Source organism: Schistocerca piceifrons, chromosome 1 (genome assembly GCF_021461385.2).
Source record: "Schistocerca piceifrons isolate TAMUIC-IGC-003096 chromosome 1, iqSchPice1.1, whole genome shotgun sequence".
Classification (NCBI taxonomy): domain Eukaryota; kingdom Metazoa; phylum Arthropoda; class Insecta; order Orthoptera; family Acrididae; genus Schistocerca; species Schistocerca piceifrons.
In genome coordinates, this window is record NC_060138.1 from 40,775,791 (window position 1) to 40,803,615 (window position 27,825).

The following is a 27,825-nucleotide window of genomic DNA, read 5'->3' on the forward strand; positions in this document are numbered from 1 at the left end:
AAAATTGTTGCATAATGAGTGAAAATTTTAGTAACAGTTTGTCACCTGGCAGCTAGGCAATGAAGAAATCTGCTCAGTTATCGTAAACAATGAAAGTACACCTGCAGTTATGGAAGTTAAGGAGCTAACAAATGATACGGAACAATGTTACTTTAGTGTTTTAATTCAAATGCTTTTCCATTGGTGCAATTTATATTAATTGTTCTAGATACGTTCCCGGTAACACTGATTTCTTCAGTTTACTTAATCTCGAATGATACAGTTTTGTTTCTATATGTAATACCCGTAGATAAAAAACTTTTCACATCAAAATTTAAATTTAATTTATTAGTCATTATTTTCTCCGATCGAAATTTGCGTTCTCCTCTTACTCAGCCATGGGTTTGAGGTCACACTCACTTAACGTACAAAACATACACATTTTCACAACACGATTTTATATTTTTCTTTCATTCAATGTAATGTTACAACATTTGGGAAGATGGGATTGTAGCTTGGCAGGGAGGGGACTGAAGAAAGAATTGTGGATGTAATAGCTGCAACAAAGGGGATAAAGTATTTTAGGTGTTTGGATTTCTCATTTATAGGTTATTTTAAGGGAATCGTGGAGGACGAGGCGAAAGAGTTGTGCGACATTACACCGATCATCAACTCTTGGCGAGATGTTTTACTATTTTGTCTGTTGATGTAGATAAACTGGGTTGTTCTCATGTAAACTTGGGTCGTTTAAAGGGGGTTTCTTTTCACGTTTGCTTTTTTCTATATAATTTTCTTGCGATGAAGGGTGTGTTACGGTTTATTCTCATTACCTTGTCTTCTCTATAGGATGGCTTGTGATTGTTCTGAGATACTCCGTAGCTGTGAAGGGGTTTATTTCACTGTTCTCATCTATTCTTTGTATCTGATATTTGGCCTACCTGTTTGACCAAGGTAACTCCCAGTACACGTGTTACTTCGTAAATGGTCTAATCATGCGGTCTGGTTTAAGCCTGTGACTCTTGTCAGTTTTTAAATGCATTTTTGGATGGAATTATCTTACTGGTATGCCGTGTTTATGCAATTTCTTTTGAAAATATTGCTATTTTTGTTTGTGCGTTTGTTTTGTACCATCTTAGTCGTCTTCTATATTTACCTCATTATTCTGTGTTATGGTGTTAAGTCTCTGCAATTTGTTATTGTTGGTAGCTTTATGTCTAATATTAGTATTCTTCGTTTATTTTTGTTACTTAGATTTGTGACTGTGTTTGTTCCTATTTGGTTTATGTTGTCTCAGTACGTTTTGGTAGTTTCATCTGTTGAGTGGCACTGTGATCAGTCTAAAGAGAATATGTGAAAGTACTGCTTGTTTTTGTAGGTTTGTGGATTTACAGTAAATTTCGAATATGTGCTTATTTTTGTTGTATCTAGAAAGATAATTGTTCTCTTTAAATTGCGACTTTTATCTTTATAAGTACATTGTTAATGTTAGCATGTATTAATTCAGCTATTAGGCAGAGGATGTCATCCATAACTTTGCACCAGTATTATATATATTACATTCTTCAGTTATTTTTATGGTAATGATCTGTCCAACATGTTTCAACAAATATTTACTGAGGCTCCTGGAACTGCAGACTCCATTGGTAATCCATATTCATGTAAATACAGTCCACTGTTGACCTGGGAGCAGTTTTCTTCTCTGATACGCATTACTAAAGCGGGTACATAATCTGTTCACCAAAACCCTGACGAATGTAGTTTTTCAACTTTGGTCTCTAATTCGTCTCTTATAGACGACCTCAAAAATCTTAAAACTTACTGACATTAACTAGATACCTAAGAAGAAAAGTCGCAATTGAAAGAAAACTTAAATCACGTTTGTAGATACAACCATAAATCGAACTATAAACCCACAATTGATACTGTCGTCCACCAGTCCTAGAAATGAAATAAACCAACCCATAGAACAAACAGCACTTCTACACACTCTCCATTGATTCAACACAGTGCCTCTCAACAAATAAAACTATCAAAACGTACCAAGGCAACATAAACTAAACAACGACAAACATTGCATGCAACAGTAAGTCACAAAACTAAACAACAAAATAAAAGGAATATTAACATTAAACACAAACCTGACAAACATTAACACAACACAGACTGAACACCTTAACGCAGAACAATCTGGAATATATAAGAGAAGAAACAAGATGTCACAACACAGAACAAACTCACAAACAAAGTAAGCAACTTTCCTTTACTTCACGTCTATGGTAACGCTTTTATGTCATCAGACCAACGGTTTCAGGTCAGATATGCAGAAAAATACGTTAACACAAGTACAACTAGCAGATTGTGTGTATCTTAAAACAATAAAATAGACCATATTAAGAGTATTAGTGGCATATATGTGTATTTGTGTGCTATAAATACGATGCATCCCTGTTTTACAAAAACATGTCCTAATATACTGAAGCCATAGTTGCATCGTGAAATCCTAAACACAGAAGCAATGCCAGCATACATAAATAATAAAATACAAGAGTCATCTTCTCAGCAGCACTACTGTTCAAAACAAACCACCGTACAGTAGCCACAACATTTTTGTGTTGCAAGTACGCCAGATATCGCTACTGTAGGTTACACATATTCAATAATTGTACAATGTAAAACCAAGGGGGATACAATCAGTGAAGTCCGTAATGGGCTTATACGAAATGAGACATTACTGTAACAAATATCAATGACATAAAACACGACAACTGCTAGATTGTTAAAAAGGAAAACACAGAGGCTGACGTGGAGATATTACAGATAATGACGTCAGTAACAAACAGCTTTTTAGTAGAGAGAATAATATAAAAATTGCGAAACAAATAGCTAAAGAAGCCGAATGAATGAAAACACGGCCACACATAATCAGCGCCCTCGGCGCCCTCTGTTGGCACTAACGTCAGAACGCCGCATAGGCGAGAGATGGTCAGACGAACGTGGCCGTCAGAGGGCAGTTAGTACCCTGCGGCACGCCTTTCCAAGAAAAGCGAACTGTGATTTATTTTCAGAGAATATTCTCAAGACCTACCCCCATTAACCATGGACCTTGCCGTTGGTGGGAAGGCTTGCGTGCCTCAGCGATACAGATGGCCGTACCGTAGGTGCAACCACAACGGAGGGGTATCTGTTGAGGGGCCAGACAAACGTGTGGTTCCTCAAGAGGGGCAGCAGCCTTTTCAGTAGTTGCAGGGGCAACAGTCTGGATGATTGACTGATCTGGCCTTGTAACAATAACCAAAACGGCCTTGCTGTGCTGGTACTGCGAACGGCTGAAAGCAAGGGGAAACTACAGCCGTAAATTTTCCCGAGGGCATGCAGCTTTATTGTATGGTTAAATGATGATGGCGTCCTCTTGGGTAAAATATTCCGGAGGTAAAATAGTCCCCCATTCGGATCTCCGGGCGGGGACTACTCAAGAGGACGTCGTTATCAGGAGAAAGAAAACTGGCGTTCTACGGATCGGAACGTGGAATGTCAGATCCCTTAATCGGGCAGGTAGGTTAGAAAATTTAAAAAGGGAAATGAATAGGTTGAAGTTAGATATAGTGGGAATTAGTGAAGTATGGTGGCAGGAGGAACAAGACTTTTGGTCAGGCGAATACAGGGTTATAAATACAAAATCAAATAGGGGTAATGCAGGAGTAGGTTTAAAGATGAATAAAAAAATAGGAGTGCGGGTAAGCTACTACCAACAGCATAGTGAACGCATTATTGTGGCCAAGATAGACACGAAGCCCACGCCTACTACAGTAGTACAAGTTTATATGCCAACTAGCTCTGCAGATGACGAAGAAATTGAAGAAATGTATGATGAAATGAAAGAAATTATTCAGGTAGTGAAGGGAGACGAAAATTTAAGTCATGGGTGACTGGAATTCGAGAGTAGGAAAAGGGAGAGAAGGAAACATAATGGGTGAATATGGATTGGGGGAGAGAAATGAAAGAGGAAGCCGTCTGGCAGAAATTTGCAGAGAGCATAACTTAATCATAGGTAACACTTGGTTCAAGAACCATAAAAGAAGGTTGTATACATGGAAGAATCCTGGAGATATTAGAAGGCATCAGATAGATTATATAATGCTAAGACAGAGATTTAGGAACCAAGTTTTAAATTGAAAGACGTTTCCAGGGGCAGATGTGGTCTCTGACCACAATCTATTGGATATGACCTGTAGATTAAAACTGAATAAACTACAAAAAGCTGGCAATTTAAGGAGATGGGACCTGGATAAACTGAAAGAACCACAGGTTGTACAGAGTTTCAGGGAGAGCATAAGGGAACAATTGACAGGAATGGGGGAAAGAAATACAGTAGAGGAAGAATGGGTAGCTCTGAGGGATGAAGTAGTGAAGGCAGCAGAGGATCAAGTAGGTAAAAAGACGAGGGCTGGCAGAAATACTTGGGTAACAGAAGAAATACTGAATTTAATTGATGAAAGGAGAAAATATAAAAACGCAGTAAATGAAGCAAGCAAAAGGGAATACAAACGTCTCAAAAATGAGATCGACAGGAAGTGCAAAATGGCTAAGCAGGGATGGCTAGAGGACAAATGCAACAATGTAGAGGCTTATCTCACTAGGGGTAAGATAGATACTGCCTACAGGAAAATTAAAGAGACCTTTGGAGAAAAGAGAGCCACTTGTATGAATATCAAGAGCTCAGATGGAAACCCAGTTCTAAGCAAAGAAGGGAGAGCAGAAAGGTGGAAGGAGTACATAGAGGGTCTATACAATTGCGATGTACTTCAGGACAATATTATGGAAATGGAAGAGGATGTAGATGAGGATGAAATGGGAGATAAGATACTGCGTGAAGAGTTTGACAGAGCACTGAAAGACCTGAGTCGAAACAAGGCTTCGGGAGTAGACAACATTCCGTTGGAACTACAGACGGCCTTGGGAGAGCCAGTCCTGACAAAACTCTACCATCTGGTGAGCAAGATGTATGAGACAGGCGAAATACCCTCAGACTTCAAGAAGAATATAATAATTCCAATCCCAAAGAAAGAAGGGGTTGACAGATGTGAAAATTACCGAACTATCAGTTTCATAAGTCACAGCTGCAAAATACTAACGCGAATTCTTTACAGACGAATGGAAAAACTGGTAGAAGCCGACCTCGGCGAAGATCAGATCGGATTCCACAGAAATGTTGGAACATGTGAGGCTATACTGACCCTACGACTTATTTAGAAAATAGATTAAGGAAAGGCAAACCTACGTTTCTAGCATTTGTGGACTTAGAGAAAGCTTTTGACAGTGTTAACTGGAATACTCTCTTTCAAATTCTAAAGGTAGCAGGGTTAAAATACAGGGAGCGAAAGGCTATTTAGAATTTGTACAGAAACCAGATGGCAGTTATAAGAGTCGAGGGGCATGAAAGGGAAGCAGCGGTTGAGAAGGGAGTGAGACAGGGTTGTAGCCTGTCCCCGATGTTATTCAGTCTGTATATTGAACAAGCAGTAAAGGAAACAAAAGAAAAATTCGGAGGAGAAATTAAAACTTTGAGGTTCGCCGATGACATTGTAATTCTGTCAGAGACAGCAAAGGACTTGGAAGAGCAGTTGAAGGGAATGGACAGTATCTTGAAAGGAGGATATAAGATTAACAATCTACAAAAGCGAAACGAGGATAATGGAATGTAGTCGAATTAAGTCGGGTTATGCTGAGGGAATTAGATTAGGAAATGAGACACTTAAAGTAGTAAAGGAGTTTTGCTATTTGGGGAGCAAAATAACTGATGATGGTCGAAGTAGAGAGGATATAAAATGTAGGCTGGCAATGGCAAGGAAAGCGTTTCTGAAGAAGAGAAATTTGTTAACATCGAGTATAGACATAAGTGTCAGGAAGTCGTTTCTGAAAGTATTTGTATGGAGTGTAGCCATGTATGGAAGTGAAACATGGACGATAAATAGTTTTGACAAGAAGAGAATAGAAGCTTTCGAAATGTCGTGCTATAGAAGAATGCTGAAGATTAGATGGGTAGATCACATAACTAATGAGGAGGTATTGAATAGAATTGGGGAGAAGAGGAGTTTGTGGCACAACTTGACCAGAAGAAGGGATCGGTTGGTAGGACATGTTCTGAGGTATCAGGGGATCACAAATTTAGCATTGGAGGGCAGCGTGGAGGGTAAAAATCGTAGAGGGAGACCAAGAGATGAATACACTAAGCAGATTCAGAAGGATGTAGGTTGCAGTAGGTACTGTGAGATGAAGAAGCTTGCACAGGATGAGTAGCATGGAGAGCTGCATCAAACCAGTCTCAGGACTGAAGACAACAACAACAACAACATTCTCAAGAACTTATTTTACTTACTAGCGATTCATCAAGAACATTAACATATTTAATTACACCATGTAAGCATGGAAGTAGTTGCCAGGGAGTAACTGATGAAATCATAACCAAATTCCTTTTAACAAATGGGAATTTTATTCACTTTAATAGTGCCTAAAAGCATTTTTTAAAAGAAACAGATTTAAAATTATAATCAGAGAGCACCCTCTAAACATCGAAGTTACAATTCAGAGGCATTTAGAAACAAGTTTTGACTGTATGAGCTTTCGGGCAGAGAACCTTGCGCCTCCGTTTTGATACGGCCGTAGTTACGAGCGCTCACAACAGTCTCTGAAAGACTACATTGGTGCCAATCTGCAACATACCAGATAACTTTAAACTAAGAATTTTAATAATTTACACAAGCACACAAACTGTGCACCCCGCCCCACCCCGCCATCCCTCCCCGTGGGAGGGATGGAAATGGTACAAAACACTAAGTATCAAAATATTAACCTTGCCACCGGAAGTGCAACTTGATTTTAACTTCTAAGAAAAGTCTTACTGTGAAAGGGTGGCAACTTGATATACTAAATGATCATTTAAATAAAAGCCCATGAAATGCAATGTTATATAAAATTCTACAAGGTTGGCCAAACAATAGTACACAGATACCGCCTCTCAAAATCATAGGCAGTAATATCAAAGTTTCCAAAGATCAAAACATATTTCAGGTATTAGGCCGTTACACTCCAAGCGATAAATTCGTTAACACACCAAATCCGACAAACATGACAGAGGCAGTTACTAACGTACGGTAGATTGATAGGGAGATTACTGAACAACCCAAACCACTGGTTGCTCTAACCCGCCCCTACTCAGCAAGGGAAAAAACGGACCACCCAGTTTATAAACAACCACCTTCCCCTGGGTGGTGAAACGGAGAACGGTGGGACGACCCCAAAGCAAAATGGCTGGTGACTCTTTAACAAGAGTAAATCAGACAACATATCACCAATCACTTAACTTCTAATAAACTGCGATTTCTCGAAAACACTTGGCGCAGCACCCCCAAATCGCTCTCCCGAACCGTCCGCTGCCAGTCGCTTCAATGGACGCAGGATGGCGCGCTGATCTCCCGTCTCACGGTGTCGCAGCTCGCACAGGCCAGACTGATGTCGTGGGTTGACTCCTGTTGTTCTCGTGTCGACCGCGAAGTCACTACCCCTCGCTATACGCCGAGGCCCACTGGACTCACGTGGCGACCTCACATGAGCCGACGCTCAAGACGGACAAGTCATCTTGTGTCTCAGTGGGCGACGGACCAACCGATCGATCAAACCGCCAATTACCATTGCCTGAGCAAACTCGAGCAGACTGGCGGCTTAACGCGCAGACTCAGATGCAGGAACTAAGCCCCGACCGGGCGACCACTCGCTGAATTCTCTTACTGACAGAGTGGAAAGACTGGTTTTGCCGGCTTTGATGGTTGATCCGAACCACATACATAGTATCGATCCGAACGACAGAGAGACACTAAGTGCTTAACAAATGCGGACGAGAGACTGACCCAAACTGACCGACAGGCGAGCTCATAGCGCCCCTTAAATGCACGTGAACAGGCAACCTTTCCCCTTTCCCACCAGAGGGAGACACCAAAGCTGCGATTGCCACAGCGGCGCCACCGCCAGAAACGGAGGGCGACTGCTTCACACTACGCGCTGCGGCGCGCTCTTCAAAACAGCAATTTTTACCACAGCTCAAAGAGAATGATAAAACCATGTAGCAGTGCATGAGCAAGATTATACAGTTAATGAAGTATATTGCATAAACAGAGAACGAATAAGAAAACAGTCGAGTTATGCACACAACATAAGAGAAAGAAGTAAATGTGTGAGGCACTCTGCAATAGGTTGAACTATCTGCAATATATATAAAACAGAGACACTGAGTCGTTCAAGAATGGGTTGGAGTCCCGTAGTGTTCAGCACGTTTTCTTGCGGTTGTGCGCGTAGATTTTTAGTTACGTTCACGGGTATTCTCTACGGCGTTGAGTTGTCGTTTCATCGCCATGATTTGTTACTGCCTTTTTAGGCGTTATTTTTGGTGTGCATCTTTATCGGCGTTGTCGTAGGTACCAACCTGGCTAAGCCGTTACAGCCAGGGTTTATTATGAATAACGCCCGGACCTCGAGGTCGCGGCTGGGCGACTCCTCCGCCGCCCCGTGTGGCAGTGTGGCGCCTGTCAAGCAGCGTGCTGCTGGTGGCGCCCGTTCTACCACCTCCCAACGGGCCAAGGGCCGCGTGCGGCGTACCGACCACCAAAAGTCTCCATAACCTCAGACACTGACGCCGATTGAAGTGTTCCTCTCCCGCACCCCCGTATGCGGGACTGCTTGTCGTCATCGTCTGAAAGTTCACCTGGTCTCCTGCCGATTGACCTCTCACCTGATGTTTGTCCTTCGCACTCGAATCAGTCACCTGCAGTAACTCACCTCCACCTGGATGCCCCTCATCGGGTTGCTTCGTCCGCTTCCTCTCACTGAGCGGATGGGCCCTCCGAGGCCGTCACCTCTGTTAGATCGTGCCGTCACCGTACCCTACCACTCGTCCGCACGTGCTCGTTGCAGCGGCAATGGCTCTGGCTCGGATGCTTCCCTTCCAGAAAAAGCCACACCTGTTTCAGCCAAGGACGTGGGTCCCAATGCTGATGTCTCCTCTGACTGCGCCACCAACGCACCATCAATTTGCCGCCCCACCGAGTGCTGCTGCGTCTACTCTGTCTAGCCGGCCTGACGGGCCTTCTGAGGACTTCACTGCTGTCGGTCCACACTGTCGCAGAAAATCCAAATGCGCTCGTCGCGGTGGCGGTGGTTCCGAATCTGACGTGCCCTCTGAAGGGCAAGCTGCACCCGATGATTCCATGGACGTGGGTCCCGATTCTGGTCCCACTTCTCAGGCTCCATCGTCTGCACCACCAAAGGAGAAAATCCCTCCAGTTGTGGTATACCGTCTAAAGAATCACCTAAAGCTGAACACTGAACTGCAACGCCTCTTCGGTGGCAAATTGAGGGCTGTCTTCAGAAGGACCATGTCCAGTACCTCCTTGATAGCAAAGAAGATTACCTTGCTGTCCTTGACTTCATCAAATCATGGGAAGTGCCTTATTACACTCGCCAAGTTCCTGGTGACAACAACTGTCATTACACACTTGCCACCTGAAGTTACGGAAGTGGATGTCAGGAGCAAACTGCTCCGTCTCAACTTCTTGGACCCTTTGGTCCATCATTACAGCAAAAGGGACACTGAGACCCGCAGGTTAATCCCATTGTCCACACATGTGGTCTCCCGCTCTAGAGGAGATAATATTGAAAGGATCTACCGGTATCTTCCGGGCACTAAAGTGCACATTGAATCCTATGAAGGCCACACTGGGCCCTTCATTTGCCGTAGGTGCTAGCATATGGGCCACACTGCTAATTATGAATGGTGAACTCCATGTGGTTCCCAGTTACTGCTAATTACTGTTCCTTGCCATTGTGGTGTGTCAAGTGTGCTGGACCGCATGCATCGGAGACGTGCACCCTCCCAGCCTCAGAGAAGCCCACCTGTGCCAGATGTCAGCGCACTTCTCATGACAACGACCATCTGGCCTCCAGGAAGGGGTGCCCTGTCTATCAAAAGGCGCTAAAGTCTTCCTGCCCTCCCAGAAACCTCAGTTGAATCGGCCCCCTCCACACACCCCCAGGGGACCTCACCCATTTCCCCCTTGTCCAGGGTCAACCTGAGGTCCCTCCAACGGTGGATGTTCAGACTCCAACTGCAATTGCAACACAAGAGCCCCCTTCAGTTCTGTCCCATATGCCCACCTGTGCTAATGTGACTCTGTCTCCTGCTCCTTGTCTGTTTCCTGTGGCGCCCACTAACGATCACCAAACGAAAGGACCAGCTACAGCATCCTCACAACCACCTGCTGAAGTGGCTCAACCTGTCGGTGTGGTATGTCCTCTACCTGTGCCTGCTTGTCGCAGCGTCTATAGACCCACCCGGGAAATACCCCTAGCTGTGGAGTCCGATACATACTTTTGGGACGACATACGAGAAATCCTGCAGGTCATCTCCTTTTCCACGAAACCCCACATCAGGGCAGTTACTCGTGACACGGCTCGAAAAATACGTCGGTCGGAGGCTGGGCTCATGAAGGTCATTGCCCTGGTTGAAGGGCTCAGTCAGAGCTTATTATAATGGCAGACACTACCAGCATCTGCCTAGGTATCTAGTCATGTGCATTCTTAATGCCAATGGTATCAAGAGGATGAAGACTGAACTGAACATCTTCATCCCTGGCTACCATATGGATATTCTCCTTGTTACTGAAGCACACCTTCAGCCAACAGACGAGTTTCGCCTATGCAACATGGTCTGCTATTGGAATGACCAGCTCAATTGCCTTGGTGGAGGCACAGCCGTGTTCCTCCACAGAGCATTGGTCCACAACAAAGAGGCTCATTAGCCACTGGACTGCATAGAGGCCATAGCTGTCACTGCCTCCACCTGCCTTGAGGCAATCACATTTGCTGCAGCTTATTTCAGCCCTAACCAACCACTCCTTTAGGCCGACCTCCGCAAGCTGACATCATTTGACAAACTTATCATTGGGGCTGATCTCAATGCCAAACATCCAGCATGGTATTCTGCTGTCTCCAATCCCAAGGGTCTCCTCCTCCTTGAGCTAGAAGATAACTTGGCACTGTCCATCTATGGGCTACACACATACCAGTCTGCTCCAACTACCAACTGAACATTTTGGATGTGGCCATTTTTAAAAACATTGCTCTACCGTTTTTCTTGGAAACGGTACACGACCTAACTTCTGATCATGACCTGGTCATTCTACACCTTACTGGTGTTGCAATGTCCTATGATGTCTGTTCTACTGTCACAGTTACCAATGGGGACAAATTTACATGGGTCCTCAACAACAGCATCAGGCCGGACCTAGACCTGACAACTCCCACCAATCTTGTATGTGCGATTGACTACCTCACCACAAAAATCCAGAAAGTGGTAAAACTCACCACTTCCCATGTTCACAGGGCTCTAACCCCACTGCATGATTTACCTCCACTTTTGCGCGAACTGAAAATCCAGAAGAACTGCTACTGCTGCCAGTGGAAACAATACTGTGACCCTTAGGACATGCATTGCCTGAAGCATCTACAACAGGAGTTCAGCAGATTCAGAATCGGAACAGTGGGAGGATACGATGTCCACCTTTCTCCTCCAGCATAAATCGGACTTGGCTGTTGTCTGAGCCATACATCGTATGACCTTGCGGATCCACCACCCCATCCAGACGGATGCTGGTCTCATGTATGATACCCTCTGTGTGGTGGAAACCCTGGCTGATGCATTTGAGGCCCAAACCCAACTACTCGTCCTGGACCCCATGCCAGATCAACTCCAGGATGACCAAGATATCCTGATAGCTGTGGCCGCCTTCCGAAAGAGGCCACCGCCTATGGCCCCTTGCCTTGCGTCAACAGCAGAAGTGCTCCGAATCCTCTGGAGGAAACGGGGTGCAATCATCAACAAACATCTCCGTTGGCTACTGTGTAAGCCCCTGTCTTCAGAGTGGCTATTTCCCTCTGCAGTGGAAAAAGGCACAGCTTTTTGCGAACCCAAAACCTTCTTAAGACCCTATGGTCCCTACCAACAACAAGCCCATCAGCCTTTTGAACACCAAGGCGAAGGTCCTGGAGTCTCTCATACTCCACCGCATTTCCCAGCCTCTGGCAGCAGCCGGGATGATCCGCCACAAACATTTTGGGTTTAGCTCACACCTGTCCACTGAACTGCAAGTTCTCTAAATCACAGAGCACATCGGTAAGGGTTTTAATTCCAGCAAGTAGATGACAGTGGTCTTCTTGGATGTGCAGAAGGCTTTTGATAAGATTTGGCAGGACAACTTGGTGTATAAGATGCTGACACAAAAACCCATCCCTGACATCTACATTAAGATTGTGGATGATTTTCTTCACCAGAGGATCTTCCTCATTGCTCAGCGGAAAAAGCACTCCAATGTACGCTACTTGTCGATGGGTACCCCTGAGGGCTCTCTGCTATCCATTATTCTTTTTAACGTCTATGTCAATGACATTCCCGTCATCCGTCACTGCCATTTGGTGCAATACGCCAATGACACAGTATTTTATACGACCGGCCACAATCCTGAGCAACCAATAAGATGGTCCTTAATGCCACCAAAACTACAGCGGAGTATTTCACAAAACAGAGCCCTATACTGCGCCATAACATCTCAGTTGGGGGCGTCTGGGTCCCGTGGGCCCAAGCTACCAAGTATCTTGGGCTCCGGTTGGATAAGAAACTTTCCTTCCACCGCCACGCTGAATACATCACCCATAAAGGGCTAAAGGCCTTGTACCCGCTCTTCTCCAGCCGAGAGCTGAATTTAGATACCGAGCTCTGGCTATATCACTCCATTGTCCTACCCTCACTAATATATGGTTCCTCTGCTTGGGTCATGATTAGTAAGTCCCGGATGCTGACGCTCCAGCACCTACAGAATAAAGTTCTCAGGTGGCGTCTTCACACCCCTCCGCTTTCCAGGATTGTCACTCTGCCTAAGGAGACACATACAGCCCTTCTTAAGACGACCATTCGCCGTAAGGCTCGCCAACTATAAAGTGGACGCCCTGCTTGACAGGGTCGCAGTACTCCAAACCATCGGCACCACAGTTCCACGGCGCTGGCACCGACACCCCGTTCCACTCACCATCCTGGAGGACTCGGATTCGAGGTATGACTGACGATAGGCCCAATACGACCACGTTTATCTGTCCATTTTCCTTTCGGGTGAGGGAGTTTTCGGATTAAAAATAAATGCGAAAAAGCGATGTTTCTACTCGTTAGGTGTTAATAAAGAAATATTTAACTGTAGTATTTACGGCTATTCTCGTCGCCGGGAGGTTTATGATGGGTTGGAGGGATCAAATTACTTGCATTTTGCTAATAATCATAGCTTGGAATTAAAAATTTTGAAACTGGGGCGTGCAGCAATACTAATAGGGCTATTGCTTATTGAGCTGCTACGAAAGTATCTGTTGAAGGGATGTGTGTTCTTGGACTAATCTGATAGTGTTTGTGATGCGCGTCTCTCTGGCAGTGAACGTATTTTTGAAGTATTGTTTCAATCTGTCGTCTGCTTATACAGGGTGTTACAAAAAGGTACGGCCAAACTTTCAGGAAACATTCCTCACACACACACAAAGAAAGAAAATATGTTATGTGGACATGTGTCCGGAAACGCTTATTTTCCATGTTAGAGCTCATTTTATTACTTCAAATCACATTAATCATGGAATGGAAACACACAGCAACAGAACGTACCAGCGTGACTTCAAACACTTTGTTACAGGAAATGTTCAAAATGTCCTCCGTCAGCGAGGATACAGGCATCCATCCTCCGTCGCATGGAATCCCTGATGCGCTGATGCAGCCCTAGAGAATGGCGTATTGTATCACAGCCATCCACAATACGAGCACGAACAGTCTCTACATTTGGTACCGGGGTTGCGTAGACAAGAGCTTTCAAATGCCCCCATAAATGAAAGTCAAGAGGGTTGAGGTCAGGAGAGCGTGGAGGCCATGGAATTGGTCCGCCTCTACCAATCCATCGGTCACCGAATCTGTTGTTGAGAAACGTACGAACACTTCGACTGAAATGTGCAGGAGCTCCATCGTGCATGAACCACATGTTGTCGTACTTGTAAAGGCACATGTTCTAGCAGCACGGGTAGAGTATCCCGTATGAGATCATGATAACGTGCTCCATTGAGCGTAGCTGGAAGAACATGGGGCCCAGTCGAGACATCACCAACAATGCCTGCCCAAACGTTCACAGAAAATCTGTATTGATGACGTGATTGCACAATTGCGTGCGGATTCTCGTCAGCCCACACATGTTGACTGTGAAAATTTACAACTTGATTACGTTGGAATGAAGCCTCATCCGTAAAGAAAACATTTGCACGGAAATGAGGATTGACACATTGTTGGATGAACCATTCGCAGAAGTGTACCCGTGGAGGTCAATCAGCTGCTGATAGTGCCTGCACACGCTGTACATGGTACGGAAACAACTGGTTCTCCCGCAGCACTCTCCATACAGTCACGTGGTCAACGTTACCTTGTACAGCAGCATCTTCTCTGACGCTGACATTAGGGTTATCGTCAACTGCACGAAGAATTGCCTCATCCTTTGCAGGTGCCCTCGTCGTTCTAGGTCTTCCCCAGTCACGAGTCATAGGCTGGAATGTTCCGTGCTCCTTAAGACGCCGATCAATTGCTTCGAACGTCTTCCTGTCGGGACACCTTCGTTCTGGAAATCTGTCTCGATACAAACGTACCGCGCCACGGTTATTGCCCCGCACTATTCCATACATCAAATGGGCATCTGCCAACTCCGCATTTGTAAACATTGCACTGACTGCAAAACCACGTTCGTGATGAACACTAACCTGTTGATGCTACGTACTGATGTGCTTGATGCTAGTACTGTAGAGCAATGAGTCGCATGACAACACAAGCACCGAAGTCGACATTACCTTCCTTCAATTGGGCCAACTGGCGGTGAATCGAGGAAGTACAGTACATACTGACGAAACTAAAATGAGCTCTAATATGGAAATTAAGCGTTTCCGGACACATGTCCACATAACATCTTTTCCTTATATGTATGCTAGGAATGTTTCCTGAAAGTTTGGCCGTACCTTTTTGTAACACCTTGTATGTCTTGTGAAGAGCTGTAGTCACTCAATTTTGGGGTTAGTTTAACTGGCAGAGAAGGGGTGGTTGTTGATGCCTGATCGTGGCAGAAGGGATAGTAGCTGTTTTATTTTTGGAGTGCATTGCATGGGGTGGTGCCTACTGTAGCCCGAGGCAAATGTAGTGAACTGCGTTGCTGATTATATCTATACCTCTGAGGCAGATAACTATACATGAGAGGCATTCGGTAAGTAATTCAACACATTTTCCGTCTCTGCCACTTTCAGTGCTGTGGCAATACGTCTAGTGTAATGACACGACCGTAAAACATACTTCAGTGAATCATGTGGTCATGTTTTTAAAGGTTAACGATATACGAAACTAGCTAAACATTTCTTTTCATATCATAAGAAATTGCTTCCAAAATAGGTACCAAAGGTTAAAAATTATCCTCAATTACCTTTGTAATTTTTACGTCTTACATTATCTGTTACATTCCGATTTTTTTTATGTCGCGTCATTGTCACACTAACGTAAAACGTTTTTGAATACCACTACTGAAATTCGTTAGTGTGGTATACACACAATGGCCGTATGCTTACTGATTTTTTTTCTGTTTTTGTTCTCCTTAGTTCATACCCATAAATAACTTGTCTTAATTGAACGGTTGTCATTTTGGCGATCTTCGCCGCATACTATATTATCGTGTATGTGGTGACTACAGATTTCAATATACCAGAGTTCGTCCACCAGGTTGCCGTAGAACCGGTAAGTAATGCTCATCCCGTCTCTGCGAGCGACATAGTTATGTCTATCATATTAACAACTAAATATTGTAAAACAGTTGGACATCATATTATGCTAAGAACAATTTGTCGGAAATGTGCAGTAATTATGTAGTTCTGCAGTCGTAACAGGAAAGTGTGGCCTAGCATGTGGAAAACAAGTCAGCCAACAGCAGACATGCGGCACAAATTACACCGCCAATAATTCACACAGCTTACTGTGTTACAGATTTCGTTATATCTGATAAGAAATGTCATCTGAGTAAGTCGTCTGGAAACTGAAAATAATCAGTGGGCACTGGAAAGGTGCAGGAAAAATAGCAGTAACAAGATTGTTTCCTTCGGATCCCTGCTGTAGATTGTCTTCCAACGCAAGATAATATACCGTCCAACACGGTCAATTAATAAATGTGTATTCATACACAATATTATGGGAAACATTCGTTCGTTGTCTTTCTAGGTTTGAGTCAAAATTATGTAGCACCGGTGGTTCATTTGTTCATGACAGAACTTGATGTCTGTTTTCATTAATTAGTGCATAATGTATTCCTATCTACGATTACTATAGTTGTTACATGTTTGACAGGTAACTAATACAGCTTAGAAAGAATCTGAACCTGTTCTGCATTACATAAAAATAAAATGTGCAGTCTACAAAATTTTGATATGAACTCGTCTACTGCTCGGAAGCCAGGTTATAGAGCAAGTTATCAGGTCAGATGCATCTCGTGATGTTACAGAGTAGACACGTAATTAACTGAAACAGAGAATAATATTTTCATTTAGATCGAAAATGCATGAATAAACATAGTAAAAAGTGTAGTTCAGCAGATATCACAGGTGGAAATTCCCAGTCACGTCAACCCCACGGAGGTTCAGTCATCAGGGACAATACCAATCTCCTGTCATGTCGAAAGGGGTATATGATTACTTTATTATTATTATTATTATTATTATTATTATTATAGTTCATTAAACTTGCTCATGCTCGCTGGGCAACACACTGTCTCATACGGGCAAAGGAAAATACTTACGAATTCCACGAACCGTGCAACCTAGTGAACCACCAGTGCTTACTGTTACGTTATATTTAACTACGTGGACGGGAAGTTGCTAATCTAAGAGGCTGCTGCACAACGTCAGTTCAAAGCGGAAGTCATTAAACAAAGCACAGTGGGAGAGTGCACTCAACATACTTGAGTAAACTTCGCGCTGTAATTCTCACATGGGAATGGCAGATGACCTTGCTTTCAACATCAGTAGTATGGAAGTCAGTTTGATTTGAGGACCAGCTGTGGGGAAACGTGTTATCCTAGATGAACGCAACATAATACAGGTTAAACTAACTCCGCAAATGACTCGAAATTTATTAATGAAAACAAAAACGCAAAACAGTAGCAGTGCAGCGAGTATACCTCATTCCGAGACGTCAGGTAGGTTTCGTAAACAGAGACAGTGTGCGTTAGTCGTGCAACCCAGGGCCAGTCACTGACAGGTAAAGGAACTTCCGGGCGAGCGTTATTTGCTCCTATTACCAAAGCCGTAAGTACAATCTCGCTACTTTTTTGGCGAAAATGTATGGCAGGCTAGGTGCAGCAGACTATGAATTACTCTGGCTAGCATTCAATGAGTGTGTCGAATTACGATAACGCAATTGCGGGCGACGTACGTTCATATTATTTAGAGGATATTTCCTGGAACGTTACTAACGGACAAAAGTCGACGTGATGACAAAACGCTGACACTGCGCAGTCTATTTTACAGGAGCAGTTGGTATTCACGGGTAAATATTCAGCCTCACACGAGCGAAACTAGCAATTTTTAATACACACATCAAAGTTTTGCGTCACCCCGGTTTCCAGAACTCCTGAAGATAGTCGTTCACTGTGGATATTATATCACAGACACAGTCCCTTCGACGGTTCAGAGATGTCACTAAACCCGCCCAAACATGTAAACCACCAAGCATGAGCAGCGTCTGTTTGACGGAGGGGGTCGGACATCTGATCAGATCGTCATTCCACCAGGAAGGAGGTACACGGCTAGTATTGTCTGTAGTTAAACCATTTCTAGACGGTCAGTAGCGCGCTTCGATCGCGTCCGCATTGTTACTTTGTGCCAGGAAGGGCTCTCAAAAAGGAAAGTGTCCAGGCGTCTCAGAGTAAACCAAAGCGATGTTCTTTGGAGGACACACAGAGACAGGAACTATCGATGACATACCGAAGGGCTACTACTGCAGTGGATGACCGCTACCTACGGATTATGGATCTGAGGAACACTGACACCATATGGAATAATGGTTTTCGAGTAGCCACAGGACGTCGTGTTAAGACTCAATCTGTGCGCAATAGGCTGCATGATGCACAACTTCACTTCCAACAACCACAGCGAGGTCCGTCTTTGCAACCACGACACCATGCAGCACGGCACAGATGGGCCAGACAACATGCCAAATGGACCACTCGGGATTGGCATCACGATCTCTTCACCGATGGGTGTCACATATGCCTTCAACCTGACAATCGTCGGAGACGTGTCTGGAGGCAACCCGGTCAGGCTGAACGCCTGAAACACATTGTCCAGTGAGTGCAGCAAGGTCGAGGTTGCCTGCTGTTTTGGGGTGGCATTATGTGGGACCGTAATGGGCACTGTAATGGCTGTACGATATGTAAATGCCATCCTCCAACCGATAGTGCAACAATATCAGCAGCATACTGGCGAGGCATTTGTGTACATGGACGACAGTTCGTGCCCCCATCGTGCACGTCTTGTGAATGACTGTCTTCAGGATAAAGACATCGCTCGAGTAGAGTGGCTTCATGCTCTCCAGACATGAACCCTATCCGACACGCCTGGGATTGATTGAAAAGGACTGTTTATGCACGACATGACCCACCACTCACTCTGAGGGATCTACGCCGAATTGCCATTGAGGGTGGGACAATCTGGACCAACATTGTCTTGATTAACTAGTGGATAGTATGCCACCATGAATACAGACATGCATCAATGCAAGAGGACGTGCTACTGTGTATTAGAGGTACCGGTGTGTACAGCAATCTCGGCCACCACCTTTGCAGGTCTCGGTGTGTCGTGGTAAAACATTCAATGTGTGGTTCTCATGAACAATAAAGAAGACGGAAATAATGATTATGTTGATCTCTGTTCCAATTTTGAGCAGAAGTTCCGGAGCTCTTGGAACTGAGGTCATGCAGTACTTGTGTGTGTGTGTTTCTGTGTGTTTGTGTGTGTTTCTGTGTGTGTGTGTGTGTGTGTGTGTGTTTCTGTGTGTGTGTGTGTGTGTGTGTGTTTCTGTGTGTGTGTGTGTGTGTGTGTGTGTGTGTGTGTGTTTCTGTGTGTTTCTGTGTGTTTGTGTGTGTGTCTGTGTGTGTGTGTCTGTGTGTGTGTTTCTGTGTGTGTGTGTTTCTGTGTGTGTGTGTGTTTCTGTGTGTGTGTGTGTGTGTTTCTGTGTGTGTGTGTGTGTGTTTCTGTGTGTGTGTGTGTGTTTCTGTGTGTGTGTGTGTGTGTGTGTGTGTGTGTGTGTGTTTGTGTTTCTGTGTGTGTGTGTGTGTGTGTGTGTGTGTGTGTGTCCATGCAACCCAGAATCACGCACGAGACCTGCAACTATTAAGGCCGATTCAGGGAGGACGTGAAGGGAACTTTACGTGATGTAACCGTTAAATGAAGGGCTTATTTCAATAGTGGTACAAGTCAATTTTTGCTCGTTCTGAGATACAGAGTCCTAAAGTTAAATGAGAAAAATCTGCAGTTGAGATACCAGAAATATTAAAGTATGTATACTTGAATATTTCTGGTATCTCAACTGCAGATTTTTCAGCACTCATTTAATTTTAGGACTCCGTATCTCAGAATCAGCAAAAATGGACTTGTACCACTATTAAAATTAGCTCCTCAAATGGTGTTGAGTTCAGTAGACGGAATGTCAACACGACGCTATTTCGGATATCCCAGTACTGACCGAGAATAGTGAGGTAATGTAATATGATCGATACAAATTTGACTGCAGAATTAGAATTACTTGGCTAGCCACGTTAAATTGTACTATTGGCAAAGTAAAAATTTCGTTGATGTTCTTGACAGCGTATACCATACGATCTGCTGAGAAGTGAAATGATTACAGACACGTCGTGCAAACATTTTAAAATATCAGAATTCATCTGATGGAGATGAAGTACTTGTACATACAATTGCATCAAACATCATACACTATCTGAAAGTCAATACATAGAACAGCTTAACCATCACGAAATTCGCTTCTTTGTAAGTGCCAAATAACGTCGAAATAACTGCACTTTCCTCATTCAATGGAGCTGATATTTCTTCACTGTTGCTAAAAGATAACCTAAGGGTAATTTTCTTGTAATGCCTGACAGTATCAGGAATGGAAAAGAGGTTTTTATGCAGTTCACTAGAACTATAAAACATAATCTGTTAGTTGCTGTATGTAAATGTCGTCTAGGTATTAAGATGACTAGCTCGTTTCCGTTTTATGTAACAATCATATATAGATCATGCATATAGGGCTACTAAATATGGGTTTGTTGGGAAGCAGCCTACTCACTCCATATAGAAGTCATATGCTTCCATTGTGTGCCAGCCTAGTCCACTGCAACTAACTACATGTCACGAATGTTGCGCAATACCTTAATGTAAAGTAAATAATCTGAAAAGTTAATAGCATGTCAGGTGTGATGCTAAAGTAATAACGTATTAAGTATCAGTTTAATAACTTTAAAAGTTTTCGAAATTTTGACGTTTTACGTAAAAATCGACGCAACAGGAAGGAGCTAAAAACTTCAAAATTTATATTCAGATGAGTGCTATTGACAAGGGATTTCAGATCGAATCGGTATTGCTGGATTTCCGGAAGGCTTTTGACACTGTACCACACAAGTGGCTCGTAGTGAAAATGCGTGCTTATGGAATATCGTCTCAGTTATGTGACTGGATTTGTGATTTCCTGTCATAGGTCACAGTTAGTAGTAATTGACGGAAAGTCATAGAGTAAAACAAGGTAATATAGCAGCCCAAGGTAGTGCTATAGGCCCTTTGCTGTTCCTTATCTATATAAACGTTTTGGGAGACAATCTGAGCAGTCGTCTTCGGTTGTCTGCAGATAACGCAGTCGTTTATCGACTGATGCAGTCTTCAGAAGATCAAAACAAACTGCAAAACGATTTAGAAAAGATATCTGAATGGTGCAAATAACAAAAAGTGTGAGATCATCCACATGAGTGCTAAAAGGAATTCGTTAAACTTCGGTTACACGATAAATCAGTCTAATCTAAAAGCCGTAAATTCAATTAAATATCTAGGTATTAAAATTACGATCAACTTAAATTGGAAGGAACACATAGAAAATGTTGAGGGGAAGGCTAACCAAAGACTGCGTTTTATTGGCAGGACACTTAGAAAATGTAACAGACCTACTAAGGACACTGCCTACACTACGCTTGTCCGTCCTCTTTCAGAATACTACTGTGCGATGTGGGATCCTTACCAGATAGGACTGTCGGAGTACATCGAAAAATTTCAAAGAAGAGTGTCACAGAAATGATACAGGATTTGGACTGGATATCATTAAAAGAAAGGCGTTTTTCATTTTGACGGAATCTTCTCACTAAATTCCAATCACCAACCTTTTCATCCGAATGCGAAAATATTTTGTTGACGCCGACCTACATAGGGAGGAAAGATCACCACGATAAAATCAGGGAAACCAGAGCTCGTACGGAAAGATATAGGTGTTTATTCTTTCCGCGCGCTATACGAGGTTGGAATAATAGGGAATTGTGAAGGTGGTTCTATGAACCCTTTGCCAGGCACTTAAATGTGATTTGCAGAGTATTCATGTAGATGTAGAATAGCTTGGAAGTGTATAAAGGGGAAATTCAGCGAAATAACGTTTTATGCAACGGCGCAAAAACAAAGGTTCAACATCCTAGTTACTGAAATAGTAGCGACCATAAAATTAATAGTGGCTATTCCTAGATGACGTAACTTGTCGGTGATGAAATACAATGCTGATATTTCCTGAAAGACTAATTTCACTAAACCCCCATTCCAAGTCATAACGGATGTTAATGATGGACGTGATTTTTAATTATACAGCCGGCTTGTCCAACCTTCGTCACGTACGAGTAAAGTGTACAGCCTGGCTCAGTTTCATTGTTGCTGTTAGCTTCCAAATTTTTCTTTTTCGTAGTGTTCCCTAGACGAACGCACGTCACATCAGCATGATTACTGCTGTCATACACAGTTCATATTCAACCTTCATTTAGTATTTGCATGATGAGAATATGGCTGTTACTTGAAACCAAAACTAGCTAGTCACCTGAATTATCTTATGGAAGTGCGGTGTAGAGATTGCGAGATTTTTTAGAACTTCATTCAGTTTTAAGAAAATTGTTTCAGGAAGTTATGACATTATTAATACCCAGCATAGGCTGCGTCTTCCTCAAGGTATTCTAACATCTGAAACATGTTTCGATTTTATGTATGTTGCGTCCGTTGCTGAACAACATCCGTAGGAAAAATATTGAAATCTTCAAAAAACGTATTAAGCGTCACGAAAATGTAGTAAATAAACTGACGAGTTTGACGAGAACAAAAACACAAAATAACCCTGTAGAGGGAGGGAGCGCTCTGGGGCTAGGTTATCAGACTACACGACATCACCCCAACCCCCGGAAACTACGTCAAAACTTTATTCTTCATGAATATTGACTTGACGTCTCGTTTCGTCGACGGTCTTAGAGAGTGAATTTCACAGTGATATAACTATTTGGACTGTTCCGACATTGCTTTTCGTAAAATGTGGACCGACCTACATTCGACTGAGGTGCCTTCAACAATGCCTCAGATCGCTATGTAACGAGAGTCCACCTGTTTCAGAAACTTGACTGACGCGTTTCGTGGATGGCCCAGCGTTAGAATATCAGAAACAAATCTGACACAAGAGTCGGCTCTACAAAACAGCAACTAACAAGTTGCTGTTAGCAAGCAGCGTTAAGGGGCGAGCTTAGGACAGAATGAACGCAAATAAGTAGTTCAGATTTATGGTATACGAATGCACCAATTTATACCACGCAAGTGTTTGAGGCATAACTCGCAAAAGAAATGTCGTCTAAAGTAATGGTTTATCACATGTATCACACAAATTAGTTCTTTCATGCGCTCCGTTAAAAGTTGTTCGTTGTAAAGGCGTCAGGAAGGGCATCTGACCACCTCTTAAAATTAATCATCACAATTCCGCTTATAAGCACGGCGACTCTGCTTTGACGTGAGACAAAGGCAGAAGAAGAAGAAGAAGAAACGATCGGTGAAAGCGCGTGACTATAAAAACATTTGGTTTATCGAATAACTTCCTCTGTAGTGATAGGCGTGGGCGGCTATCCAACCCAGTGCCTCGCACCCAAATAACCAAAGGGAGGACAGGGCCGGTTTTTGTTCTTCTGCACATAGTTGATGGGTAAGTGACCCGACTTAATGTTAAATAAAGTTAGTCTTGACAGTAAAAGCTAGTAACACTTAATATTTTGAGCTATTTTGAAAACACTGGTAATAACCTAGTTAGGCAAAATTTTTCAGACACAGCCTGAAGGGCCAATATAATTAAGGAACAGCAAACAACAACCCATACAGCCTTAAGGGCTCATTTTAAGAAATAACTACAACCAGTTAAACACAGGTGAGAAATCAACACGCCAGACAAATCGTACACAGCAAAGTCTTCCTCCGTGAAGTTGTTAAAGAAACAGAGCATAAAATATCTTAATACAGGGAGGGGCAGATTGAACGGACACAGAGGTCAGATCAATAAGTTCACTCAGGTAATGCAAATAGTGTAATGACCTACTACTGCTTCTCGCATTCGGGAGGACGACTGTTCAATCCCGTCTCCGGCCATCGTGATTTAGGTTTTCCGTGATTTCCCTAAATCGCTTCAGGCAAATGCCGGGATGGTTCCTTTGAAAGGGCAAAGCCGATTTCCTTCTCCATCTTTCCCTCACCCGAGCTTGCGCTCCGTGTCTAATGACCTCGTTGTCGACGGGACGTTAAACACTAATATCCTCCTCCTCCTCCACCTACTACTGCTTATTTCAATGTTGATCTACCAAAACCGGAATGCATAGCCTCTGACGAATCTAGCCTGTGCTTCTCACACAAACACAGAGGCCGTCATTCCATAATTCCTTACGTATTGCAACTAGCACATTGCAACGTACCAAAAGCCTGTACTGAAACATCCACAAGCAGAGGTGTACGGCGTACTCGTTCCTCCCCAGCAAGGCCGAGCGTGTCTACTTCCTGCTAAAAGTACACACCATCTGCCTTACATTCTATCACATGCGAAGCCAATGCAGAATTCACTGCAGTACCGTTCACATTGATAACCAAGGCGAGACGGTCTACTGCACACACCCTCCAAAGACTCTCCCCTGCACTCACTAACATGACACAGATCGCTAGCCGCAAATAGGAAAGCCAAATAGGCGATCGATGATGGCGATCGGTGATCATGATCATATAGTACAGAGAGCTCATGGCAGTGCAATCACAGAGAAAGAAGAGTACGTAAGGAAATGGACACAGTACTACCCTAGCAGCAGAGAGCCAGATGCAGCCTGGTACGCTGGTACAGACGCAGTGGTCCCCGCTCCCAGCAGCCGCCGCCCTTCCTCTGCGAGGAGTGATCAGGCCACTGGTACAGCGAGCTGGCAGCAGATGAGCTGGCCGCTTCCTCTTCGGCCAGCAGGATGGATGCAGCCGCAGTCACCACAGGGGCGCTGGCTCACCAAGTGGCCCACACTGCGCCACCTGCTGACAAGTGACCCAGCGGGATAGTCTTCATCACTGGGCATACTTGCTGGCCAGGTGCCCCCACGCCACGGCCCCACAGCCCACCTCGCCGTCGGCCCAGTGTGCGCGGAACTCTCAGCACTGCCACCCAGGCCACATCATCTGGCACCTGCTCTTTTAGGTATCCAGCCACACTCTGGGGACTCAGATAGCTGCCTATCACTCCCTCGTCTACTAGCTCTCCCATACTGAGGCGCCCTGGAGGCAGCGAGGCAGCAGCACAGGCAGATAGCGGCACTCGCTGGCCAGGTGCCCCACGCCTCCTCCCCACAGCCCTCCTTGCCGTCGGTCTAGTGACCACGAAACTCTCAGTGTCGACACCCAGGCCACATCCTCTGGCACCTGCTCTTTCAGGTCTCTGGCCACCCACTGGGGCCTCAGAGAGCTGCCTACCACTGCTCCTCCCCACAGAAATCCTTGCAGTCGGCCCAGGCTGCGTGGAACTCTCAGCGCCGAAACCTGGGCCACATCCTCTGGCACCCGCTCTTTTAGGTCTCTGGCCAATACCTGGGACCTCACATGGCTGCCTACCACTCCCTCGTCTTATAGCTCTCCCATTCTGAGGCGCCCTGGAGGCAGCGAGGCAGCAGCACAGGCAGGTCACGGCACTAGCTGGCCAGATGCCCACACAGCTCCTCCCCAAAACAATCCATGCCGTTGGCTCAGTGTGCGTGGAGCTCTCAGCGCCGACACCCTGGCCAAATCCTCTGGCACCTCCTCTTTTAGGCTCCTCGCCACCCACTGTTGCCTCAGATAGCTGCCTACCACACCCTCGTCGCCTTCCTCTCCCATACTGCGGCGCCCTGGATTCAGTGAGGCAGCAGCACAGGCAGGTCGTGGCACTCGCTGGCCAGGTGCCCCCAGGGCTCCTCCCCACAGCACTCCTTGCCGTGGGCCCAGTGCAAGCAGAACTCGCGGCACTGACACCCGGGCCTCATCCTTTGGCACCAGCTCTTTAAAGTCTCTGGCCACCCGCTGTGACCTCACATGGCTGCCTACCACTACCTCGTCGCACTGCTCCCCCATGCTGCGGCGCCCTGAAGGCAGCGAGGCAGTAGCACAGGCAGGTCGCGGCACTCGCTGGCTAGTTGCTCCCAGGACTCCTCCCCACAGCGCTCCTTGCCGTCAGCCCAGTGTGCGTGGAACTCTCAGCGCCGACACCTGGGTCACATCCTCTGGCACCTGCCCTTTTAAGTCTCTGGCCACCCACTGGGGACTCAAATAACTGCCTACAACTCCACCATCGCCTTGGTCTCCCATTGTTCGGCGCCCTGGAGCCAGCGACGCAGCAGCACAGGCTGGTCGCGGCACTAGCTGGCCAGGTGCCACTACGGCACCTCCCAACAGCCCTCCTTGAAGTCGGTCCAGTGTGCGCGGAACTCTCAGCGCCGACACCTGGGCCACATCCTCTGGCGCCTGCTCTTTCAGGTCTCTGGCCACCGACTGGGGCCTCAGATAACTGCCTATGACTCTCTCGTCGCCTTCCTCTCCCATTCTGCGGCCACCTGGAGGCAGCCAGCGGCAGCAAAGGTAGGCTGCGGCACTCGCTGCCCAGGTGCCCACATGGCTCCTCCCCACAGAAATCCTTGCTGTCGGCCCAGGGTGCGTGGAACTCTCAGCGCCGACACCCGGCCACATCCTCTGGCACCTGCTCTTCTAGGTCTCTGGCCACCATCTGGGGCCTCAAATGGTTGCCTATCACTCCCTCATCTTATAGCTCTCCCTTTCTGAAGCGCCCTGGAGGCAGCAAGGCAGCAGCACAGGCAGGCCACAGCACTCGCTGCCCATGTGCCCCCACGGCTCCTCTCCACAGAAATCCTTGCCGTCGGCCCAGTGTTTGTGGAACTCTCAGTGCCAACACCCGGGCCACATCCTCTGGCACCTGCTCTTTTAGGTCTCTGGCCACCCACTGGGGCCTCAGATAGCTGCCTACCACTCCCTCGTCTTATAGCTCTCCCATTCTGAGGCGCCCTGGAGGCAGCGAGCAGCAGCACAGACAGGTCGCGGCACTCGCTGTCCAGGCGTCACCAGTAGGTTCAGCTGCCAACCCGCCGTCGTTCTGCTGCTGCACCGCCACGTGTTTGTGTGTGTGTGGGGGGGCATTAAATACATTCCTCTAGTAGTAAAATGTTACTCTAGTGACTGTACCTTAACGTGCACAACCATTACCCTCTCCTAATGATGCAGTGTGCACGAAATGTGTTGTCTACTTGTCACATAAGTTTGAAAATTTTATTATTGATTACCTATTTGAGTCTCGGTCATCACCTTCAATGAAAGACTGGGTCCAGTTGACTCAGTCATGCACAAAATATAAGCTGCCTTATAAGTTTTTATAATAAAGAAAAAGCCAACTAGCATGTAAGATTCAACCTTAATTCAGCTGAAATTCAATTTTAATCTTGCTGCTAGTTGGCGTGTTCACCATAAACAAGTATGTGGGAAGTTTATTTTGTCCATGATTGTATGACTCCGTTCAACAGTCTTGCACTGAAGATGATTGCTCGGTGACAAATCGATATGCAACAAAAAAACCGTTTCAGATTTATATTATCAATAATGGGCTTTCTGTTATCGGCAGTGATTGTGTGATTGTGATGCACAAAATGCCTACTAGAATCCATTGGCAATGGAATGAACGTACCGATCACAGTTCACAGAAACTAGTCACTATAGCTTACACCAATACCTCTTACCCTAACTAAAACACGTCTGCAGTTGTGACACACATGCCAGTCACAGCACCATAATACCACAACACGCCACTACGGGAGGCAAACCGGAATAGCACAGTCCATTGTTAAACTGGAGTTATAATGTGCAATCTTTGTGGCTTCTATAACGGCATACTGCGGTACTGGAACTTCGCAGTGAAACATGTAATAGGACATACTCAAAGGAGTTCAAATGGTTCTGAGCACCACGGTACTTAACTTCTAAGGTCACCAGTCCCCTTCAACTTGTTGTTATTGCTGTGGTCTTCAGTCCTGAGACTGGTTTGATGCAGCTCTCCATGCCACTCTATCCTGAGAGGGTTCTTCATCTCCCAGTACTTAC